This window comes from Zootoca vivipara, chromosome 7 (genome assembly GCF_963506605.1).
Source record: "Zootoca vivipara chromosome 7, rZooViv1.1, whole genome shotgun sequence".
In the NCBI taxonomy this organism is placed as follows: domain Eukaryota; kingdom Metazoa; phylum Chordata; class Lepidosauria; order Squamata; family Lacertidae; genus Zootoca; species Zootoca vivipara.
Window position 1 is genome coordinate 5,987,326 of NC_083282.1, and position 8,271 is coordinate 5,995,596.

Genomic DNA, 8,271 nt, shown 5'->3' on the forward strand with positions numbered 1-8,271 from the left:
AGTTGTTTTTGCTTTCCCAGTATACAAAGCTATCACAGAGGAAATATCCTCGCTAATTAGTCCATCCTTTTATGTGTAATAGAAGATTCCCCCCGCCGCCTCAAATTCCAGTAAACATAGTTTTGAGAGACAAGGTATGCCAACAATTGCCAAGGTATGCCAACAATTGCCAGAAATTAATAAGGAAATGGAGATTTGGGCCACCACAATTCATATTCCACCTCTCCATCAGGTGTCCTCTATCAGCCATCCCAATATCCTTCTGGCGCAACGGCACTTTTCCCCCTGGCGCCGTTGGGCCTGCCCTTGCTTAAATATATTAAACCCCCCTCGCAGAACACCAAGTCCACAAATTCCTACAAACTACCCCAGATTATCTTGTGGGGGACTTGTGTGAGGGAAAACGTAATAATTTGGAGTCTCAGGCAGGATTTGATCAAATAAGCAAGAATGATTTTATTAAATAAAGGAAGTTTATGACACAAATTGTTATTTCACTTCAGTTCTTGCACAGCTGTTGCCGCTTAATACTTTTCTGTCAGTTACACACCTGCTAGACAACCCTACTCCTGAGGTACTCCAAGTAACAGACCCAAGGGGTCTCCACACCCCTCTTAACTGGTTTGGGAATCTTCTCTTTTTGTAGAAGAATCCCTCCCCTCCTGACTGGAATGAGACCTAAGTAGACTGTATCAGAGTCTCCTTTCTCTAGCTTGTGATATATTCCTCAGAGGGGATGTTTCTGTTGGGTTTCTTGAATAATCAAAGTTGCTTTTGAGCCAGTCTAATGTCAATACTGTCTGCTTAAGAAAAACAGGTGCTGGTAATTTCTGTTTAATTGCTCACAGGTGTGGGCTCTCCTCCTTGTATATAAGGCTCTGTTGGAAAGCATTTTGTGTGGTAGTTGTGTGAGAGGTTTGAAGGGTTGGAATGTGGGTATGTTAAGTTGCTGGGAGAGAGCGTTTATCTTTAGTTTAAAGTCTCTTCTGAGTTTGTTTTTCTGTTAGAGAAAGCCAACCTTTTGTTTTTCTTCTGTATACTTTAAACGGTATACTGCTAGTCAGGGGTTTCATGCTAGGTTGGTCTTTAAACTCTTGGCGGTGTATTTTAGCCAAGTCAACTTCTGTTTGCATATTTTGTTTTTCTATAAACTCTGAAGCGTACTTTGAAGGGCCACTGGGAAACTGGGGTATATGATTTATGTTAGCACTCTTAATACTCAGTGTTCCCCAATATTATTTTGTGATAGTTTCTACCCAGAACCAACTCTCTCTCCTCTCACTTCCTATCTTTCAACCTCTATCCCAACCTAAAAACTGTCTCTCCAAATCGTTAACTGTTTGCTGGCAGGGGAAAAGAAAAAGAAAACACTTGGGGACCCAACCTGCCCCAAAAACAAACTTTTCTGTCACAGCTTCATTTTGGCACAATAGAGTGTTTTGTGTATTTTCCTGGGCTGGGCTCAGACCAGCTTTTATAGAAATGAATAAGGGTCTAGGTTATCTACCCTAAAATGGGACTGGATATGATGCTTGAGCACTTTAAAGAGGGCACTGTTCAGGGAGTGTAGGGCTTTCCTTTGAGGTGATCCAAAACTTGGTTTTTACTTTACTCACTTATATGCATATTAAATAGATGAGCCATCTTACTCCACTGGGGTGGGGACGCCATATTTAATGGGTCTTAATGCCATGCCAGGGGGCACAGCCATGGCATTCTTGTTTTTTCCAGAATATAAATTGGGGTGGCAGAAACCTCCTTAGGGGCTATATATTCTTCATTATTACACACCTAGCCAATTATTGGCATGGGAGAAGGATGCTTTCATAAACCAAAATTTGTGATCAGTTACTACCAGCGGTTACTCTCACGCCTCACCTCCTTCAGAAGTGGCTGATTCAGAGCAGAAATGTTTACTGGGCCAGATGAAACCAAGTCCACTTTCACAATAAGGTACATGGCATCTGTATGGAGAGCATCAGTAAGAAAACGAAGATTAGTTGCCAAGTGGGATGCCTTTCACCAGCTCTCCTTGAACTGGAGATGCCCTGTTAAGGCAGCCCTGTTTAGGGAAGCTTTTAATGTTTGATGGATTTCTGTATTTTAATGTTTTGTTGGAAGCCGCCCAGAGTGGCTGGGGGAACCCAGCCAGATGGGTGGGGTATAAATAATAAATTATTATTATTATTATTATTATTATTATTATTATTATTATTATTATTCTACGCAAGGTGGTTTCTTCCCCTACCCAGACATAATTTCCCACTCCTGCATGCAAGAGTATGTTTGTATAAAGCTAGGTGTATGTTGTTCACACACCCATGAGATTATTTAATATGGGGTTATTTGAATAAAGAAAGCTGTCCCAAATACTGTATTTTTCCATGTTCAAGACGATGCTTTTTGCTAAAAAAAATAAATTGGGTGTTGTCTTATACACAGATAGTGAATGCAGGGGGGGGGGAACGTGCGATTAATGGCAGCAGCAAGCAGGAGAATGGCAGCGGCGATTGGGCGGGTGATTGGTGGCTGCAGCAAGATCTGCTAGTGATTGGCTGTGGCTGCAGCAATTAAGCAGGTGATTGGCGGCTATGGCGAGGCGGGCAGGGGATTAGTGGCTACGGCAAGTGGGCGGGTGGGCTGTTGGCGGCAAGCAGGCAGACAATTGGCAGCTGCGGCAAGGTGTGCAATCGGCAGTGGCTGCCAAGCGATCGGCAGTGGCGGGCAGGCAGGTGAGCAATTGGCGGAAGTGATCTCCCCCCCCCCAAAAAAAGCTAACCAACTTAATTTCTTGATTTTGGGTTTTAAAAAATAGGGGTCATGGAAAAATATGGTACCTGGCTGGGAGTTGGTGTTCCCAGAACCCCCCTCAGGCTGTGCAGAATTCCCAGAACTGCCTCCAAAAAAACCACCAATGACAGAGCCCATCCCACTCGCTGCGCCTCCAATGCTATCGGCAAAGCCGGCTCTGCTTTCGGATCCCGCCTCACTGCCAGGGATGCTTCTCATTCCAAGACGGGCTCCTCTTCCAGCACCTAGCCCAGAAAGACATTGAGCAAATGGAACCAAGGTAACTTGCTGCATGGTTTTATGTGTTGACAAAAAGAAACATGCTTTATGCATGCCCCCCCCCATACACACACGATACTATCCTGAGTGCTCAGAGTGTTTTTGGAAGCTTCCCAAAAGTATCTGGCTGCCCATTGTTAGGGCTCATCCAGACTTCTGAAAGTCCTGCCACTTTCCCTTGTTGTTGTTTAGTCGTTTAGTCGTGTCCGACTCTTCGTGACCCCATGGACCATAGCACGCCAAGCACTCCTGTCTTGCACTGCCTCCTGCAGTTTGGTCAAACTCATGTTCGTAGCTTCCCTGGGGAAACCCAATCTTGACCACTGAATTGGAGGAAATGTCTGTTGGGTTTTCAGCAGATTAACTTTTGCTCCGATTCAGTGCTAAAGAGTGGATTTTCCTGGGGAAAGAGGAGGGACGAACAAAAAAGCGCCCAGACTCATGCCTAGAAAGCTTTGACACATGTGTTCTAGGCCCAGGACAAGCACAGGATGAGACCCTTGGAGCTTATGTTCTAAGCTAGTTACAGTATCCTGGGAAGCTCTTGTCATCCCTGCTACTTTTGATGGTGCCAAGGGCAATGATTTGTTCTCAGCTTCTTAATTGCCTTTCACAGCGCAACAGTTAAAACATACACAAAATGTAAAACATATCAACCATCAATAATTGAACATAATAGTATAAAAAACAGCACCATTCTCCAAAGGGAACTCAAAAGTGTCGCCAGCGTGTGAGCCAACTAAAGACAGCAACTGGCTCATCATATTCCATCCAACATCTGGGAGAAGAAGAAGAGTTTACTTGTCACCAAAAAGAGATGGATGTCAGGACATTAACTGTTGCCACCCTCCGAAATGCTCATGGGGAATTTTATAAAGCAAGGAGTGAGACAGGGAAATCTCTAGAGACACATATTCTTGAGGTCTCTGAACACACACAACCAGGGATCAGATGCTGCCATTTTCTGACTAAGGAGGGAGGATATTATTTCCACCCACTCTTGTTTTCCTGGAATTAATGACGTAGAAATTGCTATCTACTTTCAAGTACAACAGTGTGTTCTCTTGTCCCTGAACAGAATTATTTACTTCGAAAAAAGTTGTGTTCTTTGTGATTATATAACACATCAGCTGAAGGACTGAAACCACTGAATGAATGAGGTGGTTGCAAATGAACACATTGCATTCAATCACTTAAGAGTTGTGCAAAATAACAGCAGAGAACAAGGAATTGTAGCTAATTTTAGTTAGAATTTAGGTTAAATTGAATGAAGTGGTCAGGATTCTGAAACAATTTGAATTCTTCTACTGTGATGCTATCCACTCTGACACCAAATTTGCCAAAGACAAAGGGTCTGAGCCTGTGGCCCCCTGAAAATTCAAACATCCCACCCCCACAAATTCAATTCCTGGGGGAAATGTTAATGCTTGGTGCTGGTAATATTCTGATCTTGCAGGTAGACATCTCTATTGTATTATCTGTGCAAACTTCGGGTATCTGATAAATGTAACAAATGCACTTTCAGCCCTTTTTAGAATACCAAAGGAGTAATGAGAACCTGCAAAACCTCGAGCCTGGACTTTTCTAAGCAAACATCTAAATCTATTGGCCAAAGTATGTACATTTTAAAAGGGGGGGAGGGGGAGGCAGGGATGTCTACTACCCTAAGCCTAATCAATCATGTATCGCACTTAAGATGCAGCTTCAGACTCTGTCCTCCCATTCCAGTCCCAGAACTTGTTCCCACAAAACAATTGTACCTGCCAGAGACAGCAAGATGACCAGCAGCTCCCAAAGCCTCATCATGTCCATCTCCCAGTTCAGTCAGATGGAAAGACAGGAGACAGGAAGGCTGGGTAGCTGCGTTAAATATAACATGTGTGTGATTTGAATACTGGAGCCATGCCAACAGACATCTGCACAGGGCTCACTCTGGCAACTGCCACCATCTGCAGCCCATTCCTTGCATCTCCTCCTATTAAGCCCCACAACTCACCTGAGCTGTCCTGTTCCTCAAGCAAGACTGGTGGTTGGCAATGCTTAAACAAGCATTTCAAGGAGGGGCATTGTGGCTTGAAGCCATGCAGTGCGGCATCACTGAATGGTTTAAATGGTGATTGTTGCTTCCTTGGAGGATGGCAAACAGCTTTGGGTAGTGGGTGGGCTGTTCCAGGACGAGTCTCCCAAAGTCTGACTCACAGGTTTGGAGTCTGATAACTTGTTCCTTTCTCCCCTCTCAGCAATGTACATGGCCAGTTAGTTCCCTTCTGGGGAGTCAGTTCCGTCTCTCTGTGAGCAGCATCAAAAAGAGGAAAGCAATGTCAATGGAATAACATTCCTGCCCATCTTTTTGCTTTTGTCCACTAGACTGTGAATCTGAGGGCAGGGACTGTCTTGTTTTTAATTCTCCGTATAGTGCCTAGCAAATTTTAGGTGCTGTATGAACTCTGATGGGACACAGGTGGCGCTGTGGTCTAAACCACAGAGCCTAGGGCTTGCTGATCGGAAGGTCAGCGGTTCGAATCCCCGCGATGGGGTGAGCTCCCGTTGCTCAGTCCCAGCTCCTGTCAACCTAGCAGTTCGAAAGCACGTCAAGGTGCAAGTAGATAAATAGGTACCGCTCCAGCAGGAAAGTAAATGGCGTCTCCGTGCGCTGCTCTGGTTTCGGTGTTCTGTTGTGCCATAAGTGGCTTAGTCATGCTGGCCACATGACCCGGAAAAACTGTCTGTGGACAAACACTGGCTCCCTCAGCCAGTAAAGTGAGATGAGCGCCGCAACCCCAGAGTCGTTCACAACTGGACTAAACTGTCAGGGGTCCTTTACCTTTACCTTTTTATTAACTCTGATATTTATTATTTAGAGCTACCACTTGGAGCCAGCGTCTAGCAAGTAATTACAGTCACTAAAAACCATCCTTTTATTTCACTACAAGATTGTATCGGGGAAGAGTCATAGCATCTGCTTTGCTTGCAGGAGGTCTTGAGCTGAATCCCCAAGATCGCAAGGTGCAGCTTAGAAGGCCCCCTGCCTGAAACCCTGGAGAGCCACTGCCAGTTAGTGCAAACAGTACTGAGGTAAATGGACTGCTTGTTTGACTCAATACAAGGCAGTTCCCTAGGTTCCTATATGGCTGGTATTTGGCTCCTATTTATTCCCTCCCATAGCCTCTACTCTTCAGTCATGAATATTTATAATTCTGCTAATCTAACACAGCCTTGTTATTTACTTTTCCTCTTATTGAGAAATTGCCGGCCCTTAATAAATGGAAAGTTCTGGACACTTATTTGTAGGATAAGCGACAGAGTATCCTATCCTTGCTTATGTGGAGAGAGAACCATGCATTGCATGTTTAATTTGCATTATCTTAGCCTTAGAAAGACTTCAGTTTAGTTGCAAACCAATATCTTGTGTCGGCTATATATTATCTATTTCATTTCTTTATTAAATTTGTCGGTTTCTTTATCATGCCTAGGACAACCCAAAGCAGCTTACAACCAAACAAATAGACAATAAACCCCATACAGATACATAAAAACCAAGAGGAAAGAGAACTACATTAAAAAAAAACATCCCACCCACTTCTAGAAGGCCACAGATAGTTAAAGGCCAACGGCCTGGTTATAAAGGAAAGCTTTTGTCTGGTATCTAAAGATATATAATGCTAGTGCCAGGTGAGCCTCCCCGGGGAGAGCATTCCAGAAACGGGGCCACTGCGGAAAAGGCCTGCTCCCATCTCCTGTCATGGAGGAGGCACACAAAGAAGGGCCTCAGATGATGATCGCAGGGTCCGGGTTGGTTTATATGGAGCTACTGTGGTCCTGAGCCTTTTTAAGTCTAAACCAGCACTTCGAATTGGGCCCAGAAAATAACTTGCAGTTGGGCCAGGATTGGTGCTTGGACCATTTTGTCCCAGTGAGAGACCTGACCACTGAATCTGTCCTACAGGTTACCAGAGCATAGACAAAAAACTTAGGTTATCCCTGTCCAAATAGGGGCGCGGAGCGGCCACCAGAGAAGGCTGACTGGAAGGCACTCTGCACCACTGAAGCCACCTGAAGCTCAAGTGACAGCAAAGGATCCAGAAGTCCCCCCAAGCTACGTGCCTGCTCCTTCAGAGGTAATTTCCCATCCATCTGGTCTAGTAGTCTGTCCTGCACTTAGCTTCAGTTTGTTGGCTCTCATCCAGTCCTTTACCAAGGCAAAACATTGGTCCAGCACTTCCACTGCCTCACCTGCAGATGTGAAAGAGCTGAGCGCCATCAGCATATTGCTGACAGCATACTCCAAACCTCTGGATGACCCCATTTAGCAGTTTCATGTAGGTGTTAATTGGCATGGAGGCTAAAATCAAACCCTGTGAGACTGAATGCCCCATGGGATCGAAGAGGACTCTCCAAGCATCACCCTCTGGGAGTGACCATCCAAGCAGGCCTGGATCCACTGCAAAGCAGGGCCACCCACCTGCACCTCGGACAGCCACTCCACTAGCATACCATGGCTTAATGTATCAAAAGCTTCTGAGAGTTCATAGCTGGTTAGGGTTGCTTTTTAAAATGTTAATTTCAAAATAGGAGACTTGTTTAAATTGGCTGTTTTCCTGACCAACCAGCCTACCATGCGCTTAGTTACGAAGAAGTATTGAACGCAAGCATAGCTCATGCCCTTACCAGATGCTCCTTTTTTTGCCGTGTCTTCTGGTATATCCAGCCAGTATTATAAGTTTGTCCTGGAAACCCCATATTTTAAGCAGTTTCCTACACTAGTGGAAGCTAAAACATGCCACAGTCTTGCTTTTTTTTTCTCCTTTTTTTTTAAAGAAACCAGATAGAGGATGTCCACTCATCCTCACCTGTGGATGAAAAAGGCTTCCTGCATTTGTTATGGAAAACTGACTCCTGTTCTAAACCCTTGTTCTGTCATGGGTGGAAATGTTTGCGGAACATGTTGTTTTTTTCAAATAGGGAAAATAACCAGAGGATGCCATGAGCCAAGCAAAAGCCAAACACTGCCTCTTCAGCTCCAGTTTGCATCTGCAAACATAGCTCTGCGGACAGCAGAAAGAGAACACCTCTAGAATATCCATGGCTTGTGAGGCCCATTGGCCCAAGGGAGAACATCTGCAGCTTTGAACAAGAAAGGTATTCAAAGCAAGATGTTTGCTTCCGTTGGCATGGCCCCAGATCTGGACTTGGGTACACAGC